At 41.1% G+C, this 23,690-nt stretch overlaps 1 pseudogene; it reads right to left on the bottom strand.

Moving 5' to 3' along the window:
* LOC134858063 (collagen alpha-1(XVIII) chain-like) overlaps positions 1-23,690 on the bottom strand; it is a 54,305-nt pseudogene that overhangs the window by 10,868 nt on the left and 19,747 nt on the right.

Genomic DNA, 23,690 nt, shown 5'->3' with positions numbered 1-23,690 from the left:
ATATGAGCAAATATAATAACCTAAGTAGTAAAAATACACTGATATTCATTAGCCTCACCTTGTCTCCTTTCTCCCCAGCAGATCCTGGATCCCCATCTTTCCCGTCAACTCCCTGCAAAAGAAAGAGTGTACTCAATTCAGATCTACATGCATATATATTTTTTTAAAGGGTATCATTCTTATTTTACGAACCAAGATTGATGCAAATTATTTTCAATGAGAACATAGGCGAATGGGTTCTAAGTGAATAAACCTTTGATGCACTAAAACAGTGCTGCAGTAAACCTGTGAGTAGTCCAGTCACACAGTTAGTAAAAGCATCTAATATTCTAAATACAAAAGACACATTTCCCCCAACAGATGCTGCAGCTTTCACCATGTTGTGAAGCACGGGTTTCTGCCAAAGTGTTGTTGCTGTGGCTGGAGGATACATTACTGTCGGTACATGGATGCATATATGTATTACGATAAACACACTCGTACCTCGATAAATGAATGCACACACTTCAAAATGGTCTCATTCACCTTAAACACCACACACACAAGTTACAATGCTGTGCAGCAGGCAAGAAAGCAGGAAATGAACATGGGTCTCTTATAAGATGTTGGGGGAAATACTGTCTTTCAGTCCCTTAGATCTAAAAAGGGACTAATCGTTAATACCTGACCAGACCCAGACCCAGACCCTGAATCAGAACCAGAACCAGACTCTGAATCAGGACCTGACCCTGAACCAGAACCAGAGCCAGAACCAGAGCCACTAAACCAGTCCTCAATTACCTGAAAACACACGTCCGGTCAGAAATGCACGCTCCCTTGAAATTTGTGTTGTAAAGATTTAGCTGTGCCTTTAAATTGCTTGCTTAAGTTCAATAAACATATGATATACATATGCATCATATATGATGCATATGTATATCATATGCATCATATATGATGCATATGATATACATATGCATCATATATGATGCATATGTATATCATATGCATCATATATGATAAATACATTATATTAGGATTATGTATTTTTGTTTTAGCCTTAATAATAAACTGTACAAAAGGTAGAATATGTTCAACTTACAGGAACTCCAGGTTCCCCCCTCTCTCCATCCTTCCCATCTTTCCCAGGGACCGCAGGAAACACGTTCTCAGATGGGGGTCCTGGAGGCCCTGGCTGCCCCGGGACGCCTGGTAGCCCTGGAGGCCCCTGATGGTCACGGGGAAATGTTAATTGTTAAACTTTAATAAGTGCAACAAGGTGACAACATTTTCTTCTAACAGAGTTGTAGCACGCCAAAGAAAACAGACTGAAACTCCTAAACCACTCGACTGACTAAATCGGCCACAATGAACGGCATCAACTCTACTTGAAACATAAACATAAAAAGCTATTTGCACCAAATCAGTTTTAACCTACCTGAATGCACTTTGCCATATTTATAAGGTTTCCCAAGATGCCCATGCTGTTATAGTTTAATAAAAAACAAAGCTTTATATTCGACCAAACATAGTGATATTTGGTACGTCCAAAGGACACAGTTTTTTATTAGATGCACCAAACAGAGAGAGAAAACAACGTTAACTTACCCTCATAATCTCTGCATCACTGTCAAAGTCTTCAAATCCTCCTGACCCCTCCTAATGAACACATATCATCAGCCTCATTAGGAGGAGGTTTCCCAAGAAGTTCAATCCCTTGTTCATAGACTTCTAAATAATGAGCCTCCTTGATGATCATTTTTTAATCAACTGCCATTAGCAACTGCAGTTCATCAGATTGTATAAGGATCAACAGAAGGTAAAAGTGTTTTTTAAATAACCTACCAGGAACATGGAAGACTTGCTGGATGGACCTGGGGGTCCAGGTGGGCCTGGAAGACCTGGGCGTCCAAGACCAGGATCACCCTGAGGAGACAGAGGGATTTTTGTGACCTTTTGTCAACAGTGGTCTGACAATAAGGTAGAGTACTGAAAACATTTTCCTTTTCGCTGCTGCAACAGTCTTAATTTACAGAAACTGTGATAGCGTCTTGACGGTACTCCTGTCTGTTTCTCCAAACTGCATCTACCTTTCATAGCGCTGATACTACGGATAAGTACCTTGTATAGCCCAACTTCAAAGTACCAAATTATCCATTTAGAACTGGAGCATTTTTTACCTTTTCTCCCACAGGACCAGGCTCGCCCTGCAGTCCTGGGAATCCTGGAATCCCAGTGGCTCCCTGGGAAAAACAGAGTTACAGTTGTGCTCAATGCTTCACGAGATATCACCCCATGAGAGGTCATTCATATATCCAGTTGTAAAAGTGAAAGCAGGAACGATAGAGTGTGATATTATAATAGGCCATAATGAAATCTGTGACACGTATGTGATTTATTGTCACCTTAGTCTACAAATGTTAGTATTAGCTTAATCTTTAGCTGAAAATTGGTACATTTCTGCACCGCCTTTCCCAAAACATACTAAAATATCGAACCTATAAATCTACCAAGAAAGACTTTACTTACTTGGGCACCAGTTTCACCTTTGCTTCCCTGGAGGAAAGACAAAAGGACAACACCAGTCAATGATTTGTTTGGCCTAACAACAGAATGTTCTACATAACTCTCTTAAAGAAGGAAAAGATAAGAACAGAAGCTCAATATCACATAAGGTTTAGTAAAACACATTACAAACACAAATAGAACAAGGCAAAAATACAAATAAAATAATGAGATAACAAAGATAGCAAAGCCTTATACACTCCACACATCTTTACACTTAATAAACAGCTACAGAGAAGTAGAATATTTTTAATATTGCAATTTAAGCAACCAAACACACAGATGAACTCACAGGCTGTCCATCTTTCCCAGAAGCCCCTTGTGGGCCTGAAGGACCTGCTGGTCCCTGTGGCCCCCGGGGTCCCGGTTCCCCTCCCTCGCCCCCTCCTGAGGCTGTTCCTGGAGGGCCGGGGGGTCCTGGGGGCCCAGATGGACCTGATTCACCTCGCTCCCCTTTCTGTCCTGAAGACACCTGCAGGGACTGGATGAAGAATAAACAGAGTAATTCAATGATTGATTAGTTCACTGGAATCAAATAGTAAATAACAAATAGCATGAACTATTATCGGGATATTCAGAAAAGTGGGAGGATTCAGTTGAACACCCCGTCAAGTTTGAACAAACACTCGATAACAACGATGTTTAGCTGCTCAAGGAATGAGAAACATCAAGTCTTCTTTGTAGATGTCGGAAGAAAAACTGCCTTTAGTTACTTTAACTTAACACTGAATATTAAAACAGATTATTATCAATGCATGTTTGCTGTACAGAACAACCACACAGACACATGTATTGCTTCAGATATTCAAAATGTAATGTGCTTTACATCATATCATCCATTAAATTATAAAGAAAATGAACTTACAGTGACACTTATGGAGGCTGGAGCATCTGTTTGAAACGAATCCACTGTAAAAAAGTGGGACAAAATTAAAATCAGCTTACTTCCTGGCATATCTAAAGGTATAGTAATATGGATATTGGAGTTCATTTAATGCAGGTCAAAGGAAAGGAAAGAGAAACAGAGAAGGTTTTGTGTGTATGTTTAGCACCACCTGCTGGATCATTCTGGAATTACACCACCAGAGAATTCAGCATTACCTTTAAATTGGGCTGGGCGATATGGAGATAATTAAATATAGGATTATGTTTGATCAAAAACCTTGATATTGAATAATAATCAGTAAAGCAGATATCATAATTAATGACTACGTTTAATGACATTACTTTATTGCAATGAAGCTTTATTTTCTTTAAAGACAACATTCTCCAAGATTTGAGACAACATCTCACATCAGTATATATTCTATCTTCATATTGCACAGCCCTACTTTTATATCAGTCGTCCATACCTGTGCAGAACATGTGACAGATACATTCTTTGGGTAAATACTCCAAAAATGATTTGGCGAAAAAAATCTACTTTGTTGCAAACATCAAATAAAATACTGTTTATACCTCTTTCTGTCGTCTTCTCCAATTCCTGTCCAGAAGTCTCCTCTAGGTCTTCATCATCACCTACGTCGACTCGGAACATCTCCGTGGGTGGGGCTCGGACCGGGGTGCTGTAGGTGGGGTCCAACTCTGGGAAGGGCTGGGAAGCGAAAAGAAGAGTAGGGCTCAGTATGTTCTTATGTGGAGCATTGCAAAAAAGTGAAAGTTACAAGATTCAAGAGGATGCAACGTCTGCTCGTTTCTTCTGAAACCAACTTTCTTCACATTGCACCGAATGTCATCATTTCTTTGTACAGGATTTTGCCTTCTAAGGTGACAAAACACTTTGATCGTAATTCTCTGCTCCCCTGATAATAAATAATCCATTGAAATGAATAGCTTATCCTTAAATATAGTGTATCTTTGCTTTTCTGAGAGACATTGACATTGTTGCGTGTTACTTTGTTTGCGCACACACACCATGGTGGTCTTCGCCGGTGTCTTCACTTCTTTTCTTCCCTCCATGTCGTCATAAGTATCATCACCACTCCCGTACCCCGAGGCCTACGGAGAAAATGACATTATTTGAATAAAAACAACAACAACAACAACAACAACAACAACAACAACAACAGCAACATCCTTTGGTTTCCAGTTTGTGTCATGCCATTTATTAAACTGTATAAAGCTAAACTTTTACTTTAAAATATTTGTGCTTGTGATTGTTCTCTTAACAATCGTAGACACAAATACAAAAATAAGAAACAATAAAGATATTTTTCGCAGATCAAAATATTGACTCTGTTGATTTGAATTGTAGACTTTTTTACAGTCTACAATTGTTGGGTGTTATTTTCAGCTCATCCTTCATCTGTGAAGCATTCTGAGCAGAATTAACCTGTTTGAAAGTAGCAATTCATATTTGTTTTATTGATTATGAAACAGGACAGGTTCTTTTCCAAATTGTTGGAAGCAAATGATTTCCCAAAATATAAGTCTATTATATAACTGACTTAGGAGGAGAACCAATACAAGAGTACATGGACGCTGCATACACACTTTTGTTCATATAGTTCACCAGTAGAGGGAGACATAGCGACATAAGAATGCCTGTGTGTGTGTGTGTGTGTGTGTGTGTGTGTGTGTGTGTGTGTGTGTGTGTGTGTGTGTGTGTGTGTGTGTGTGTGTGTGTGTGCACACTCACATTGGGATCGTCCTCTTCACACTGGTCATCTGGGGCCGTGGGATCGGACTTGAGCACCAGCTGCTGGATGGAGCCCTGCAGTACATGTCATTACTTTTAATCAAATCTTAATAACATTTCTCATGCAGCAGCATGCCTCTGTCTGTCAGCATTTCAGTTTATCCATCTCCCTTCCTCATTATCCCACACATTACACAAAAAGTGACACACACCAACATCTGGAAATTAAACAGATCTCAGAACACCTTTACATCATAGTGGATAAATCTGACCATCGCTTTTAACAATAACACATTTGAACTGTTCTATATTTTGTTTAGGAAGTCAAAAGGCTCAACATGTCACAGTTATAGGTCATTCAAATATGTTATTATAGTTCTATAAAACCAGCTGAACCATGAAAAGTCTGCCAGCTCAATTTTTGGGCGTCATTATTCTGTGTAGTTATTACAAAGACTTTTAATCCCTTTAGCGGGCATGCGTGCATGTATTTGATGCAAGGCAATGAACAAAGGGCCCCACATTAGTGAAAGGAGGAACGTATTCCTTTACATTATTTAGTGTGTGAATGGTCCTTTAGATGTGAGAGGCAGCAGGTGCTTTATTAGATCAGTAAAGACTTGCTAAGGGCATTTCAACTTTATTGATATTGAATTCAAGCCAGATGACAAACACGTGTTTCTCATGTGAAGTGAAGCCCTGCCGATGAAATGTAACGATGGTGAAGCAATGAGAAATTAAAGAGGAAGAGAAAGAAAGTATTGGAAACATCTGTTTGTGAAGTAAACAACTCATCTGCATTAAACAAAGCAGGTGCTGTGCAAGGGTGTGTGAATTTTGTGGTACTGATCTGAAAGGCAACTTTAGGTCAAATGAATCCAAACACTTGAAGGCAGTGCCAGGCTGTGTGATTGAAGCATTTTAAAGTTGCATGTTAGAAAGCTTGCAAAAATAAGACTATTGTGCATGTTACATAAAGCCTTAGAATACATTTCAGCACAAAAGTATACAGCGCAATACACATGACCAACACAACGATGTTTCTCCCAATGTTTGAAGTTGTAAAATACAGTAGCTCAGGGAGACTTGGAAAATGGTCAGCACACACTCTTTTTCTATTTCACACAAACATGTAAAGATGGTTCCAGCAACACACACACACACTTTCCAACACCCAGCATCGGATGTGTTTCAGTCAGACTAGGGAAAGGTGTGAGTGTATTCCTGCAGAGAGCTACTGTAGTTGCTATCCAGGAAGAAGGACTGTTTTTAAAAAGGAAGCTGCCAGGTCAAACACTGAACAGCTGGAAACAGACAGTCACTACGAACTTCTTTGTCTGAGAGGGGAGGATTGTGTGAAGAGAGAAGGATGGAGTAGTGAAAGAGAGGGAGCTTATTGAGAAGAGAGAAGAGAAACAGCTGCAGGTCAACTTTATCAAAGCGTTATCTAGCGTGGCGGGAGGTACGGCCAAATCTTTGGATTTAATACAAATAGTAGGAACAAATCGTGATTTCTTTATTGACTTAACCAAGTACTGTTTTGACTGAACCTAAGTGGATTCCTGGTAGAAAGCCCGGAACGCTGACTTCTGTGGAAAATTGATCAAACTTTCTTCTCCAGTTTGATTAAAATCAATATCACATCTCTATGCTAAATGTGAAGCAAGGTTTCACGCTAGTGTTGGTCTGACAATACAGTATTTCTGCATAATAAAAGTAGCTTTTCATGCCATTTCCCTTACACCTGCACCTGGGAAGTTTATTTAGCTTAGCATAAAGAAAGGAAAGACTAGCCTGGCTCTTTACAAAGCCTGATGTTGGTTTTACAATAAGAGGTTTTATATTGGATGTATTTTAGTAAAGATGCAACAAAAAAATGTGTTGCCAAAAGGCTCGACAAAATGTCAAAGGCTCATGGTATGAAATAACAAGTCATTCTTTCCTAATTAAAACACATACTAAATTGAATTACAACACTAGGGAATAATAACTCCCCGTTGTTCTCATTATCATTCCAGTGTCCCCGCCATCTCTCCACAATATATAAGTCTAGTGGTCAATTTGCTCTCAAGACGTAATGTGAACAGAACATTGGACTCCCCTGTGAGACAAAGAACATTCTGAATAAACCCACTTCCTGGCTCATTGGATTTCTTTAAAACTCTCCTCGGATTTCTCTAATAAACTCGTAATGAGTGGAAAAAAGCAATAAGAACTTCTTCCCACTGTCCTGGAAACTAAACTTCAAGAAGACAAACGTTGCGGGGCCAGCGTAAAAAGAAGCTTGTTTTTAAGTCACTCAAAAGAACGTTCTTTTTGTAGTCTAACAATCAGAGTTGATTTAAACTAAAGAAAGGTTTTTGCAAAGAGCACATAAATAATAGGTTTCCCCTTAACAATAAACAATGTTCTCCTCATCATCCCTCCTGTTACACTGGGACAACACTTGTTCTTTTGGGTTGGAAGGAAAGTGCTGCAGCATTGAGAGCAGAAAGCCGAATTGCATTACTACCTCTTCTTCTACGTCTGCATGCTCAACAATTCTCTTTCACACATGCCCATAATGACCACACAGGGGAATTCTTCCACAAATGCAAAGGACTGGGAGCTCGACACTTTGCATCCTCAGTAGTGTTTGATTCTCTGTAATTAAGAATTTGGCATATTTACTGAAACTTTGTAAGATATTCAAAGTGAGAGACTCAGATGAGAGATCGGCGATGTTCCAGAAATGCAAATCACATCGAGCTTGCATTTATGAGCTCTCACAGGATAAGGCAGCCATAAAATCATGCAGCCATTCATTCCTCTTCTCATGTGGTGGTCGTAAAGCTGTCAACGATGGCTATTGTGTTCATGTCTCTACTGTAAAATAGGCGACCGCCCAAACGCCACGTTTTGTTTCAGCAACTAGCAATGGATCCGACAACTATTCACATCCCTACGACATGGAGAACAGGGAAATCATCAAGTGCTCATGTTGCAAGAGATGATGATGATCACACACACACACACACACACACACACACACACACACACACACACACACACACACACACACACACACACACACACACACACACACACACACACACACACACACACACACACACACACACACACACACACACACACACACACACACACACACACACACACACACACACACACACACACAAACAGTCTACTGGACTCACCACAAACCTCTGCAGGCCCGTCCCCCCAGCGTTCCCGATGAACATCCCTGAGCTGGGCTCAAAGGTGAGAGGCTGAGGGCTCCTGCTGAAGGCCACCCGATGGTATTCCTCACAGTCCATGAACAGACGCACCTGAGCCACAAGAGCACATGCAGAAATCAGCTAATCAGTTAAAAGTGTGCACTTTTTGCACCCGTTTAACTAACATTTGCTTTTTAAACCACATTGCTAAGCTGGTAAAGTAAAACATAAGGCCTTTTTTGAACACAATGACATGCATTTGTAATAATAATGTTTTTGTATTAAGACAATGACCACAAACAAAGAGTGGTGCTACTAACAACCACCCAGACTGTCTGTCAATGTTAGCGCAGGAATCAGCAGATCCTGCCTATCTTATTGATGTCAAAATGCCCCCCATACTGTAGCATCTTTACCCAGATAAAGTAAACCACACACTGACCCCTGCCCCCTGTACGGTGAGGGTAAACCTCGCCCATCGTCCCGTCATGTCTCCCATTTTGAAGGAAGCCGCTTCTTGCGTCCCCCCTGTTCCGGGGTCCGTGTAGTACAGTAGGACTCTCTGTGAACCATCCTCCACCTCCGACAGCGCTATACCTAAGTGTACAATCTTATGAAGAGGAAATCAAGTGATGTTTAAAAATGACTTTCTCTTTATTTACATGTAGGAGCAAAGTTATTTAGTGAGTATCCAAATCCTTTACTTTTTGGTAGGCATCTGTGATGGCAAACAGCATGCCCCCCCGCCGTGTGGTGGGTTTAGCGGTGACTGTGACGGCGAAGTCGTAGTAGAACGGGTCGGGGATGAAGGACTTGGTGAGGCGGCCCACGTTGGCGTCAGGGCCGAAGCTGTAGGCGGGGTAACCCTCGAAGCCCGTGACGAAGGAGACAGAGGGAGGCAATGGGACGCCGATTAACTCCGTCAGGTCCAACGCTCCCTGAGAACCACGGTCTGCAGGAAACAGACGTTAAAATCATTAGAGGGGAGGCAAACAAATACTATTCTAACTCAAGAAACTGAGGGCATCACTGGCCCCGACCCCTTCAAAAAAGAAAAAAACCGACATGAAAAGTATCTAACCTTCTTTCACAGACAGACAGAAACGATTTGATCTTTGATTGGTCATTTTGGTAAGCATCTATAATGTGTTTTCAGAAATATATCCATTTACGTGGGAGGAAGTGTGCAGTGTGTTTAATGGATACTCGAAAGTGACAGGGTATACACTCTTATAGAGAGGCCATGGTCGACCTACAGATCATTTCCCCCCTGCTGGGTTAATCCATCTCTGGGTCAGAGGACTGATCTGTTATCCTAGAAATTAAAGCATTCCTCAGCAGACAGTGTGGGAGGTGGATCATCGTATGATTCATCTTTTCCTACTACACTTAAAGGAAGTTATTATATTTAATATCTTATATACTTTTTGCGATCCTAACATTTTTTTTTTAGGAGTCCACAGCTTTTAGTATATTCGAGCTTTGACAAACAAAGACATTTGATAGTTTTTCTAATGAATCTCTTTCCATACCTTAGTACCTCTGCATTGCTAAAGCTTGCAGATTTATGTTAACATTCCTGATAAAATGGCATTCTGGTACGCCTCAATTTTTGTTCACAATAACAGCGGATCCTTGTGAGCACTCTTGAGTTCTAGGATATCCTTGCTTTAGTCTTTATGACAGCATGTCAGATACACCCCATAAAGTTTGCCAAGAAGGTGAGAAGGGGCTTCCATCTGTCTGAAGCTTCCATCCATGTCATCTCACCATTACTGTAAGCGCGGCTCAGTGCACACACACACGCGTTCTCCCTGTCAGTCTGTCTCTCTGTCTGTCTGTCTGTCTGTCATGCAGCACACATGGATACACACACATGGATTCATACACAGCATGACAGACAGCACCTTCTCTCAGACAGACATGCAGGCACTGTGCATGCCCACCTACTGCACGACTACATCTAATTCTCCTCCTCTTGCCCTTTTGTCTGGCACGGATGCAAGAAATCACACACACACACACACACACACACACACACATGCACATACACATACACATACACATACACATACACATGCACACACACACACACACACACACACACACACACACACACACACACACACACACACATACACATACACATACACATACACATGCACACACACACACACACACACACACACACACACACACACACACACACACACACACACACACACACACACACACACACACACACACACACACACACACACACACACCCACACCCACACCCACACCCACACCCACTCACACTCACACTCACACTCACACTCACACTCACACTCACACTCACACTCACACACAGTTCCTTCTACACCTGGTTCTCTTTAACAGGAAGACCCCAGGAACAATTGTCTGTTCTTTCAGAGCGAGTGGGCAGCAGGGTGCAGAGGCTGGGCATCTGGAAGGCATTAGGTTAGACTAATACACACGTGCTGCGCAGTGGCAGCTCCTGTAAATTAGGCTAACAGTGCAGCCTGTGTGTGTGTGTGTGTGTGTGTGTGTGTGTGTGTGTGTGTGTGTGTGTGTGTGGTCAGTCAGGCTCCCAACAGGAAGAGAGGCACACTCTTTTCCCCTTGCATTAATTGGATTGAAACCCCTACGGACTGTGGCAATTAAATAAAACAAAGTAGTGCAACATATACCTGTCTGCTGGGAAACCACCACTGAAGCTGATCACAAAGAAATGTCACTGATATGCTTTGAAAACATTACTCTTATTTGTTTTAGGTAATTGTGGATGTTATACTTTGTGGTTTGTTTTAAAGCAGTTCTTCCTCCTCAGTTGTCATGCACCTTTGGATTTTTTTGCCTTGGAAACTAACTGCAGAGAAAATCAAGTCTCTCTAGTGGGGGAATCAGCATATTGTCTTCTCTTATAAAGTACTTTCACTTCCCAAATGGTTATTTAAAAGCAATGTATATGACCTGAATTATTATTAATAAATAGGAAGTCATTATGTGGCTATACAATGCTCATTAAACATTAAATAAAACTAGTCTCAATCTGCGCTTTTTATGAGCAACCCTGTTAACAGTCCGGTGATGTGCAAGCAAACTGTGCCCAAATGCCCCACATATTGAGGTCCAAAAACACAACTCAAAGGAAGTTCCAGGTTTCAGCAGAAGCGTGGGGTTTTTATTGCTCTTAAGAGGAATTTAATAGACCATCAGGCACTGATTTAATTAAACAGATACAGCGAAATCTCAGCTTAAACAAGCATTAAGAAATATTTTCTGAATACTCTTTGACCCATTTCTGAATCCAGAGAATATCAGAATCAGACATTGATGATTCCCTGTTGGCTGTTTTCCGCTAGACGCTATGCTTTCTGTTTTGTCAGAGGGAAAGTCCTGCCAAACATTCCGCCAGCGCAGCCTGTCACTTCCCTCAGTCTGTGCCCGAAAGTGACTTCACTGCAGATGTTCCTCCTCTAGGTCAGAGACTAACAGCTGGACACATCACCATGGAAACTAAGACACACTCTCAAGTTGTATATATTGTGAGCAATCATCTGATCGTGTTGTGGAAATGTGGCTGGATTGAGAAATGTCCCACTATCGCTGCTCAGAGACTAAATGGTACAACCTTTATTTTAACACCGATAGTAATTAAAGCAAGTAAATGTATGCAAGATTATAAACCCAAACAAGAGCTTGAAGTGAAATGCTCCATGTTGCAGGTGCACAATGGGGGAAAAAGATAACAAATAGAAATAGAAAAACTGCAGTTCAGTGAGTACAGATTACAAACTGATGAAACCACAGGACACACAGTTTTGCAGATTCAGTTTTCGTCCTGCGTAATGCATCTGAGAGTAAACAGCTGATCATGTTGAAGAAAAGTGGCTGAATTGATGATTTATGCATGGCCTCATTTTAAGATTACTATGAATAATGAAAGCAGAGCAGTGAACATGTAAAACATCCCAGCGTGAGAGCTGTGAGAACCTTGTGAGTAATTTGTGTTAGGGTGTGACTGCTCAGTGAAATCAGGCTTGGCTGAGTCCGAGAGCCACCTGCACTGGAACAAGGACGGAGAAAGAAAAGCAGAGGAGAATAAAGAACAATAAAACAGTCCTGAAGCTCCCCCACAGTAATAACTTCAAGGTGTACGAAGGAAGTGAAGATGATGTCAAGTGATCAAGTCTTTGAGTCACTGAGGAATAACTCTGGCTTTAGAGAAGGAACTCCCTTTTCCTTGGCATTCCACGCGATGCATGGGGCCAGTAAAAAAACCTGGAGATCCGTTTAATTTAGTGACAACAGATTTAATCTCATAGCACATCTGACTTTTAGGGAGAATATTTCGCATTGCAGATGTTTCTTTCTTTTAATGTAAAAGTAGTATCTTCAGTATGTGTGTGTTTGTGTGTGTGTTTGTTTATAGTGCATGTGTAGTGTTTGCATGCCTGTTTCCTCTCTAAATGAGCAACAGTCGATCCACACACTCCAGAGCTGTTTCTTTAATGGCTCAGTGTGTTTGGGGAGTCTCTGACTGTGTGACACATTGTTATGGCAAAATGCAGACTGCCTGTTTTAAATAGCAGAAAGTGCAGTGCCGTGTTCAGCAACACTTAAAACTAACAAAGGTTTCCTTTTAAGGCCTCTGCCCTTTTTAAAGAAAAGTACTTTTCTGTAACAGAAACAACTGAAGGCACAACATCTGCATGTATGGATGGAACTCTTATGAACCCTAAGCTGATACTTCTACTGATTGAAATACTGCAAGGGCTGATCTGCATCACTGTTTCTTTAAATACTTTGATTGCTGCTCTGAACTATGATGGTTGGTGGTAAACATAAAGCTAAATGGTACAAAGCACATTCATTCAATCTTTAACTGGAACTGAAATTGGATGATTAAAAAAAAATAAATCAAACTAATAATCATCTTTTACTTGAGGAGGTACATTAAGCACACACACATGCACAATACACACACATGACTCTCGTACACCGACTGCAGAATGTGCACTTTTGCTGAAACTGCATTTGCAATGGTACAGGTGACTTTAAGCTCAGTTTTTCAGATATAAACTGCAGGAGTTTCCCATGTCTCGGACACATTACAGGCAGCATGGGGGTGCAGCCTTGCCTATGCTGTATTCCACATAACAGTTTTAGTTGTTTTACTATAGTGTGCTTTTTACTTGTACATGCAAATATTCAGTCTTAAGGCCGAATCAGAAAAAAGTAAAAGGAAGAAAGGTCATGATATTGCTGTGATGAAAGACGCAATGTTTGGGCTGCAGCTCTAAAGGCTGTCAGTGAATCCTGGATTGCGGAATGAGTTGTCACATCTGAAGAGAGGCTGAGTAAAGGGAATCTTATCAAACATCAGTCATCTATACTGACAAATCAGTAAACTTTCTGTCAGCCCAACAATGCAAACGGCTCATAGACTTTATCCAGGTTTACACAGCAACACAGCAAACCCTCTGTGTCTGGTCAAGCCACGTCTCACACACACAGTGTCTCAGCGCCATCATCATGTTCATCCATGTCTGTTTCCAAACATCTTTAACATTATGAACTTATATAAAAACAGATCTGCCGAAACGCCATGTGATCCTGTTTTGACAGCTGTGAATAAAAGATTGTTATAAAGAACTATGGAGAGAATATTAGAAAAAGATGGCAATCAACTGGAAACAATGAATTTCTTGCATTAAACGGTTACATCTTGCCAGCCCCTTTCACACATGCACTGCAATCTTGAAACTATTTAGACGTTATTAGAAGGAGCTTAAAGTGAGAACGCAAATGCAAAAAGAGCACTTTCAGTATGTGTTTCTGTCCTGTTGTATGATAGTCTAGACGGATTTCAGAAAAAAGGCCTTTTATAAGAAGTAAGGAGCATTTATGGGTACAAGTCGGGAACCGGCCTACCTTACATATTTCAAGGGTGCTGAGTCCAAAAAAACCGGTACCCGGGTGAAATTTTGAGGTTTTGACCTTCTAATTTGCATATTAAAATGGCCGCCAAATTGCCCATCTTGAACAGTTATTGGACCATTTCCTCCTAGTTTTTTTTGTAAGTAGGCAATCAAGATGAGGAAATTAAGTTTCTAGATCGATAGTCAAGGGTCAAACAAGGATATAGTGGAGGCTCAGTGCCTTTTTTATGTATATATATATGCAAAATACCAACTTTTAAGGTGAAATTAAGCATTATTTGTGTCATTTTTTAAGGCCGACATAAATATTAAATAAAAGTTACTCTGAAATTTTCCCTGTTGATATGACATATGATGTACACCATATTATATGATAACAAAGAAAAAAATCCATTGCAAGTTGTCTGAGATTTCATGTTTTTTTTTTGTTTTTTTTTTGCAAATTAAGCATTTGTTCTCTAAATTCTTAAAATCTATGGACCCAGCAACCGGTGCCATTATTCCACCAAACATGGTAGCAAATCGATTCATCCACTTCACTGCTGACAACATTGACATCCTTGATGAGTCCTTAGATGGAAAGAACACCTTTCATGCAACCCAAATGGCAGCCTGGCAACGGGGAAAAAAAGATATAGAACTTGACATGCTGAAGCCCTCCACTAGCCGTACACTGGTTGTGCCAGATGTCCTGGAGAACCTGCACCACGTCAATGTACATTCTGCCACAAGCAAGCCAGTATTCACATCACATGTTAACAAGACCTGGTTTACCAGACCTAAAGGAGACAGTGAGTGTGTGAAACAAGCACAAGCAACAGACATGGCTTTCTTCCTGCGACGTCAGGATTCTGAACCCAAACCTTCTTGGACCGTTTTCAATCAGTCAGTCTCGTCAAAGGAACCAGAGCAGACAGCAGTAGGATATTTGCCAATAGTCCTTGCTCCAGCTCATGAGTATGATACGCTCAATACAGTTGTGAAGAGGTGCATGGCAATATCATCACATTTTGGCCAGGAGCATACAGTCATAACAGTGGACCAAGCTCTTTACTGCAAGCTCATGGAACTGAAGTGGTGTGTTGAGGAATATCAGGGCAAGTTAATCCCTCGGCTTGGTGGACTTCATATTGCAATGAACTTCCTAAAGACTATCGGAGATCACATGGCTGGGTCTGGTCTAGCTGAAGTGTGGCTGGAGAGTGGATTGCTGGGGGAGGGTGCTGTCATGCTTGTCATGTCAGGGAAAGCATACAACAAGGGTATGAGAGCTCACAAACTGACCTTGCAGGCCCTATGGCAGCTTTTGTTGCCAACATTCCTCGCGTTTGCTGCAGAATCAAACAAGGAATGCCATGATGAGATCTCTGCTATGGCTGCTGATGAAAATCCTGAAATGATTCCTCAGTTGATAACATATCTGAAGCAGGAACAGTTTGACAGTCTCCTCAAAGATTTCATCGCAAGTAAATCTGAAGATGTCAACTTTGTCTTCTGGTGGAACTACATGGATATGGTCTCAACACTGTTGCAGTTTACACGAGCTCAGCGTGATGGACTCTGGGAGCTTCATCTTCACTCCTTCAGCTGGATGTTGCCGTACTTCATGCGATATGACCACCTGAACTATGCAAGATGGGGGCCAGTGTATATTGCTGAGATGCACCAACTCCCAGAACCTGTACTATCTGAGTTCCAAAGAGGCAACTTTGTTGTGAAGCGGTCCGATCAACGATTCAACCAGGTCGATCCAGACCAAGCAATGGAGTGGATCAACGGAACAGGGAAAAAAGGAGGGGGGATCATTGGCATTACTAAGACACCTTCAGCCCTTTCCAGATGGACACTCTCCTACAACATGAGGTCCCATGTAGCAGAAGAGACACATTTGATGTTCAGCAACACACCTGAGAAAACCTACGTCCACAATGAAGCTACCAAATCCCGTGAAAAGAGAGACAACAGAGACGAAATGGCATTGGTTTTAGTCTTCAAAGGGTTCAAGGTGTTTGATTCAGTCTCCTCAGGCTCATTGCAAAATCTCGCCACGAAAGACGTTGCCACAGAGGCTATCCAAAGCTCATTACTTTCTGCCAAAGACCTAGGACAAGAAAAAGTGAATTCATTCATTGAGAAAAGGATGATTGTTCCTGAGGACAAAGATAAACCAGAGGTCCCAATCCATGCAACCCTACATAAGAGCAAAGCTAAAACATTTGCATCTCTGTATGAAGTGGCCAAAAATCCTAAAATCAAAGACAACAGAACTGTCATAAAGGCTGACCGAAACATTCTCAAACGCCTTGTTACGGCCTATGAGGCAGGTCGTCCAGTTGACTTACCAGCTGTCCTAAAACACGAGCTTCTGCCAGTTCCCATATCCCTTGCTGAAATGAATGGGACACTTCGCACTGGAAACAAGTCTGTATTAGTAAATAAGTTAACTGAAGACATAGTCTGTCCTGAGGCTATTGAACTTCCCGACATGTCATCTTGTCTCATCATAGATGGACAGGCACTTGTGGTTGCCCTTGGAAAGCCAGACAAAGCAGTAACATTTGGGGATCTGGCCAACACATTTGTCAGAGCAGTGTTGAAAGCAGGATGTTACTATAACAGGATAGACGTTGTGTTTGACAGATACAGAGAAGAGACCATCAAGGGTGCTACCAGGACACGACGCACAAAAGCAGCTCAACCAATCAGACGACTTGTTGAGGGTCGTGATGTGCCTCTTCCAAAAAACTGGACCAATTTCCTGTCCCTCCCTGACAACAAAGCTGATCTTGCCAATCTACTCTCTGAAGAACTATGTGCTCAGGCACCGGATGATAAAGAGATAGTAGTTGCTGGTGGGTTCAGAGACGAAGAGACGGAGGTTAGGTCATCAAAAGCAACAACCAACCTGACTCATCTGAGAGCCACACACGAAGAGGCAGATACCCGATTGGTATTACATGCAGTGCACTGCCAGTCAGACACAGTAGTCGTGTCATCTAGAGACACTGATGTACTTGTGATTCTCGTTTCCCATTTCCCACACGTAGCATGTAAAAAACTCTGGCTGTTGTCTGGTACCACAAGGAAGCCACAATATATACCAATTGATGCTGTTTTTAACAAACTGCCAAAGGATTCAGCACCAAGCCTTGTAGCATTTCATGCACTAACTGGTTGTGATACCACATCATACATTGCAAGTCACACCAAAAGTACATCATGGAAAGTCTGGAAAATGCACCATCAATTGCTCAGCAACCTCGGAATTGGTGATCTCACGGAGGAGACTCAAAGATCTTCAGAGGCTTTTGTCTGCAGAATATATGATGTGCATAAAACAGACTCTGTTGATGCAGCAAGGCATATACTTTTCTCCAGGACAGGTAAACCAGAAGCAATGCCGCCTACAAGCGATGCGCTCCACTTCCATCTGCTGAGAGTACACTACCAGGCAATGGTTTGGAGAAATGCTCACTATGCCACACCTGAGCTTCCTTCACCCTTGGACATGGGATGGAAAGATGGTGATTCAGGACTACAGCCCATTCTTATGTCACAGAACCCAATACCTGAAAGTTGCCTGGAAATGATCAGGTGTGCCTGTAAAAAACAATGCACAACACGCCAGTGCAAATGCCGAAAATCGGGGCTGTTATGCACTGCAATGTGTACATGTCAGAGTGATGACCAATGTCCTTGTTTAAATGTGGAGTTGTAGTCCTCAAGCATACCAAGGCAATGGGTAACCAAAGAACTTGGAAAAGGACTGCAGAAAGAAATACTAATCAAAATGAAATTCCAAAGACAAATGGCACACAAGCAAACTAGAAAGGTATAAAAACAATTTACCAAAACAAGTGACCTATGGAACTTACAGAAGACAGATGAAAGCAAAGCAATTCAGCTAGAAACATGAAAGAAAATATACAGAAACAAGATGTGATCTGTAGAACTGTTCAAGGGAAGTTTCATGTTTTTTTTTTCCCTATTCACTTGGGTTTTTTCGATGTTTGAATTAAGAGCATTATGCTTTGTTTGCATAAAAAAATGAATTCTCAGACAACTTGCAATGGTGTTTTTCTTAGTTATTATGTAATATGGAATACATCACATATCATATATACACTGGGAACATTTAAGAGTGATATTGACTGAATATTTATGTCGGCCTTAAAAAATGACACAAATAATGCTTAATTTCACCTTAAAAGTTGGTATTTTGCATATATATATACATAAAAAAGGCACTGAGCCTCCACTATATCCTTGCTCTGACCCCAGACTATAGATCTAGACACTTAATTCATCATCTTTGATTGCCTACTTACAAAAAAACTTGGGGAAAATGGTCCAACGACTGAGCAAGATAGGGAGTTTGGCGGCCATTTTGATATGCAAATTAGAAGGTCAAAAACTCAAAATTTCGCTCGGGTACCGGTTTTTTTTGGATTCAGCACCCTTGAAATATGTAAAGTAGGCCGGTTCCCAACTTGTACCCATAAATGCTCCTTACATTCACTTTTTGGGTACATCCCGTCTAGTCTATGATACGTGTGTGTAAGGAAAGCTCCTGACATTGTATGAAGCTGATTCTACCACTATTATCTGGAGTTTGGTTGAGTGTGCCTGAATGCAACAGCGGGGAAAGCTTCAACATTAAACACACTTTACCCTGAGAGTTTAATGTACGATCGAGGTAACTTCAATCTCCTGTTGTGTGCTGTATATGTAAACTTTTTTATACTGTCCCTGAATGCAACAGCAAGGATAGCTGCAGCTTACATTTGCATGACAGGAAAGAAAAGCTGGCAAAAGCAATAAACCAACATAAACTGGATTAAAACAAACTGCTGCTTTGATGTTACGGAATCATAAACATGTGTCGTTTGGGAAAAGAGTATTGCAATAATGAAGCATGATTGTTTCTACGAAAAAAGGTTTAAACATAGAAGGCCATGCCTGTAGTTGGTAAGATTTCATTTAGCAGACCAGTCATTTCACACCTGTGTGATGTTAAAGAGGTTTACCGCAGATTACCAGATGTTCCCGTTAGATCTGCGTTTGAGTACATTTAAATAAATAACTCCTTAAGATAAATAATCACTTCAAAAAAGGGATTTCCGTTCCATCCTGCCCTGTTTTGCAAATACGGATGAACTCTTTCAAAATCTTTCCTCTAGTAGACAAAACATGCATCCTCACATCCTTTCCTTCAGAGGCTCCCGGTGTTTGATTGACAGCACAGAGGTGATGTCAGCCACGAGTTGCAGTGAAACGCAGGAAGCTGGAGGTAAATTACTGAGACCACACAGTGTGCGTGTATGTGCGTGTGTGTGACCAGGTGAGGCTAGAGGCCTCCCGTTAGCACAAAGCTGCTCTGTTGGTGTCCAGCTTAAGTGCAAAGCGCATGCAGTCATTAAAAAGAGCAGAGAAGTCTTAGCGCTGTATCAAAGACTGAGACCTGAAGGGATCTGTTCAGCTGGCTTTTCCCCCTTTTATGTCTGCGGGTAGAGATTTATCTCAACTGTAGCAGCATCGTTCCACTAATGTGTTAGTTGACTTTAGGATACTTTGCTTTGAAAGTAAAATGATTATTTTCACCCCGGTGCAAATAGCATTGTTGACTATTTAATCCCAGGTGCAAATATTGTCAGCCTTACAGATATTGCCAAAAACAGTGCACTGGCTTTAAAATGGAAAAAATCAAATATATAAATATAATAATTGTGTCGTCCATACATAAAATCTAGATATCACGTTTGACTTGGAGGTGGTTAAGGATATCTTTAAAAAATCCTTACTTAAAGAAGACCATTTCTCAGTTCTCCCTGAAACCAGGGCAGCACCTGAAGCTTTTTTTCAGTGAATACCTGACCCCTACATTTCCATGCTCGTCCCTCTGCTTCACCCGGTGCAAATCGCATTATTTGTAAGATAATCTAATGCATTGTAAGTACGTTTTTAGCCATGAAAGAAAGTCTTATGAGGTCAAGATTATACTGCTGATGCTAGTGAATTCAATTTTCATCCTGGAAATGTATATTCATATTGTGTGATCTTTCGGAACACCATGAATTTGTATAGATGTTAGTGTGGCAGAGTATATTTTCATTATGCATTCTAAAGACAGAAAAGGTTTTTCTCCCATGATCGATACGGCCATGTCATGTGTGTGTGTGTGTGTGTGTGTGTGTGTGTGTGTGTGTGTGTGTGTGTGTGTGTGTGTGTGTGTGTGTGTGTGTGTGTGTGTGTGTGTGTGTGTGTGTGTGTGTGTGTCATAACTGTATTATAGGACTTAGAAGGAGAAAAACAAAGAGGGATTCATATATGTTGAGGTATCACCTGTGCCTCCTGTATGTTAGGAATGTGATGCTAATAAAGAGGCCTGTGTTCCTACCACAGAAAGACACTATTGCATAAAAGATTTGTTAAAGTCAGCACGCTAACAATTTGATGCAGTTTTTAAGATCCAAAACAGATAGTTTGTGGCTGATATTGCACCCTTTTATTGTTTTTTAATGGGAACAACAGATTCCATGGTGTTGCAAGCACCTTACTTAAGCAACTGAAGCATATCGGCAACACATGGGCACAATACTGTGGAGATGCAATACGGATGATTTGTATGGGAACATCTATCCCATAGTTTTAAAGGGGCGGGTTCCAATGCAAGAAGGCAGAAAGTGTTATGATTATGAGGAAAGAGAAACATTGGAAGTTAGCATTTATCTTCTAACGAAAGACAAACAATAACACAATACAGTCTCATTCATTATATTTACTATAGAAACCAACAGAACCAAACGTACATACAAACAAACTTAAATGTATTAGAAGAGCCCTTATCACAGCCAACAAATATACTAATGTGTTAGGTAATGTAGAATAAGCCTAACTCTAACCTAAAGGCAAAGCATAGCAAGTTCAAACATCTGGGGTATTTCCTATCTCTGAAGTCAACAACTTACAGTGGGGCAAAAAAGTATTTAGTCAGCCACCAATTGTGCAAGTTCTCCCATTTAAAAAGATGAGAGAGGCCTGTAATTTTTATCATAGGTACACTTCAACTAAGAGAGACAGAATGAGAAAAAGAAATCCAGGAAATCACATTGTAGGATTTTTAAAGAATTTATTTTCAAATGATTGTGGAAAATAAGTATTTGGTCAATAACAAAAGTTCATCTCAATACTTTGTTATATACCCTTTGTTGGCAATGACAGAGGTCAAAGGTTTTCTGTAAGTCTTCACAAGGTTTTCACACACTGTTACTGGTATTTTGGCCCATTCCTCCATGCAGATCTCCTCTAAAGCAGTGATGTTTTGGGGCTGTCACTGGGCAACACGGACTTTCAACTCCCTCCAAAGATTTTCTATGGGGTTGAGATCTGGAGACTGGCTAGGCCACTCCAGGACCTTGAAATGCTTCTTACGAAGCCACTCCTTCGTTGCCCTGGCGGTGTGTTTGGGATCATGGTCATGCTGAAAGACCCAGCCACGCTTCATCTTCAGTGCCCTTGCTGATGGAAGGAGGTTTTCACTCAAAATCTCACGATACATGGCCCCATTCATTCTTTCCTTTACACGGATCAGTCGTCCTGGTCCCTTTGCAGAAAAACAGCCCCAAAGCATGATGTTTCCACCCCCATGCTTCACAGTAGGTATGGTGTTCTTTGGATGCAACTCTGCATTCTTTCTCCTCCAAACACAACAAGTTGAGTTTTTACCAAAAAGTTCTATTTTGGTTTCTTCTGACCATATGACATTCTCCCAATCCTCTTCTGGATCATCCAAATGCCCTCTAGCAAACTTCAGACGGGCCTGGACATGTACTGGCTTAAGCAGGGGGACACGTCTGGAACTGCAGGATTTAAGTCCCTGGCGGCGTAGTGTGTTACTGATGGTAGCCTCTGTTACTTTGGTCCCAGCTCTCTGCAGGTCATTCACTAGGTCCCCCCGTGTGGTTCTGGGATTTTTGCTCACCGTTCTTGTGATCATTTTGACCCCACGGGGTGAGATCTTGCGTGGAGCCCCAGATCGAGGGAGATTAGCAGTGGTCTTGTATGTCTTCCATTTTCTAATAATTGCTCCCACAGTTGATTTCTTCACACCAAGCTGCTTACCTATTGCAGATTCAGTTTTCCCAGCCTGGTGCAGGTCTACAATTTTGTCTCTGGTCTCCTTTGACAGCTCTTTGGTCTTGGCCATAGTGGAGTTAGGAGTATGACTGTTTGAGGTTGTGGACAGGTGTCTTTTATACTGATAACGAGTTCAAAAAGGTGCCATTAATACAGGTAATGAGTGGAGGACAGAGGAGCCTCTTAAAGAAGAAGTTCTAGGTCTGTGAGAGCCAGAAATCTTGCTTGTTTGTAGGTGACCAAATACTTATTTTACCGAGGAATTTACCAATTAATTCATTAAAAATCCTACAATGTGATTTCCTGGATTTTGTTTTCTCATTCTGTCTCTCATAGTTGAGGTATACCTATGATAAAAATGACAGGCCTCTCTCATCTTTTTAAATGGGAGAACTTGCACAATTGGTGGCTGACTAAATACTTTTTTGCCCCACTGTAGCTCTCCTTTAATATCCACATAAGGATTGATTCTAATTGATTTATTTTTTCCCTTTCTCCTTCAGCTACATTTTGAGGTGGTAAGAAGGAAGGGATGGTTTGATTTTTTGCAGGATAAAAGGCCAGATTCATTACGTTGTTAATAGTTTCATTGGTCCACGCTTTTGAGTCTGTGTCTGTGTGGCCCGAATCAGAAGTTAGGGCTGCAAAATATCACTACAACTTCAGCCTAGAAACACAGTAGTCGTTGGGAAGTGCAGTTACAAAGAAGTCCTTCATATGCTCAGAAATGCAAATAGATATCTGGAGCTAACGTGTGGGGGGGTTTCCAAAGAGGGAAGAAACCTGGTGCAGCGTGTTTTATGTACAGCAGAAGCATAAAAGCTGCTTGTTCTGAGGAGAAAGTTCACTTAATGTAAAGAGACGTTAGAGTCCTTTGAACCAACTTAGCCGTGAAATCACAAAACCCTCCACAAAAGAGTACAGTTTTTACAAGAGATTACAACGCGTATAAAATGATGAATATGTGAGTTTTTTTGCTGAGTGCAAACAGGTGGCTTCCGCATAAAATAGAAAGTACATTCTCCACAATAAAGCCAACATGAGCTAAGTGTTAATAGCCTTGCAACAGAACGTCAACACCAAACTGATTATCCCATAAAATGGAAACAGCTTTTTCAGCAAATTCAATTTAAAATGCTTATGAGATGAACCAGATGCTTTACAGGAATATGAATGAACAGTTTCAAACCTCACCATCCTCACTAA

This window comes from Eleginops maclovinus, chromosome 21, assembly GCF_036324505.1.
Source record: "Eleginops maclovinus isolate JMC-PN-2008 ecotype Puerto Natales chromosome 21, JC_Emac_rtc_rv5, whole genome shotgun sequence".
NCBI lineage: Eukaryota > Metazoa > Chordata > Actinopteri > Perciformes > Eleginopidae > Eleginops > Eleginops maclovinus.
This window is presented reverse-complemented; position numbering and strand designations above follow the sequence as displayed.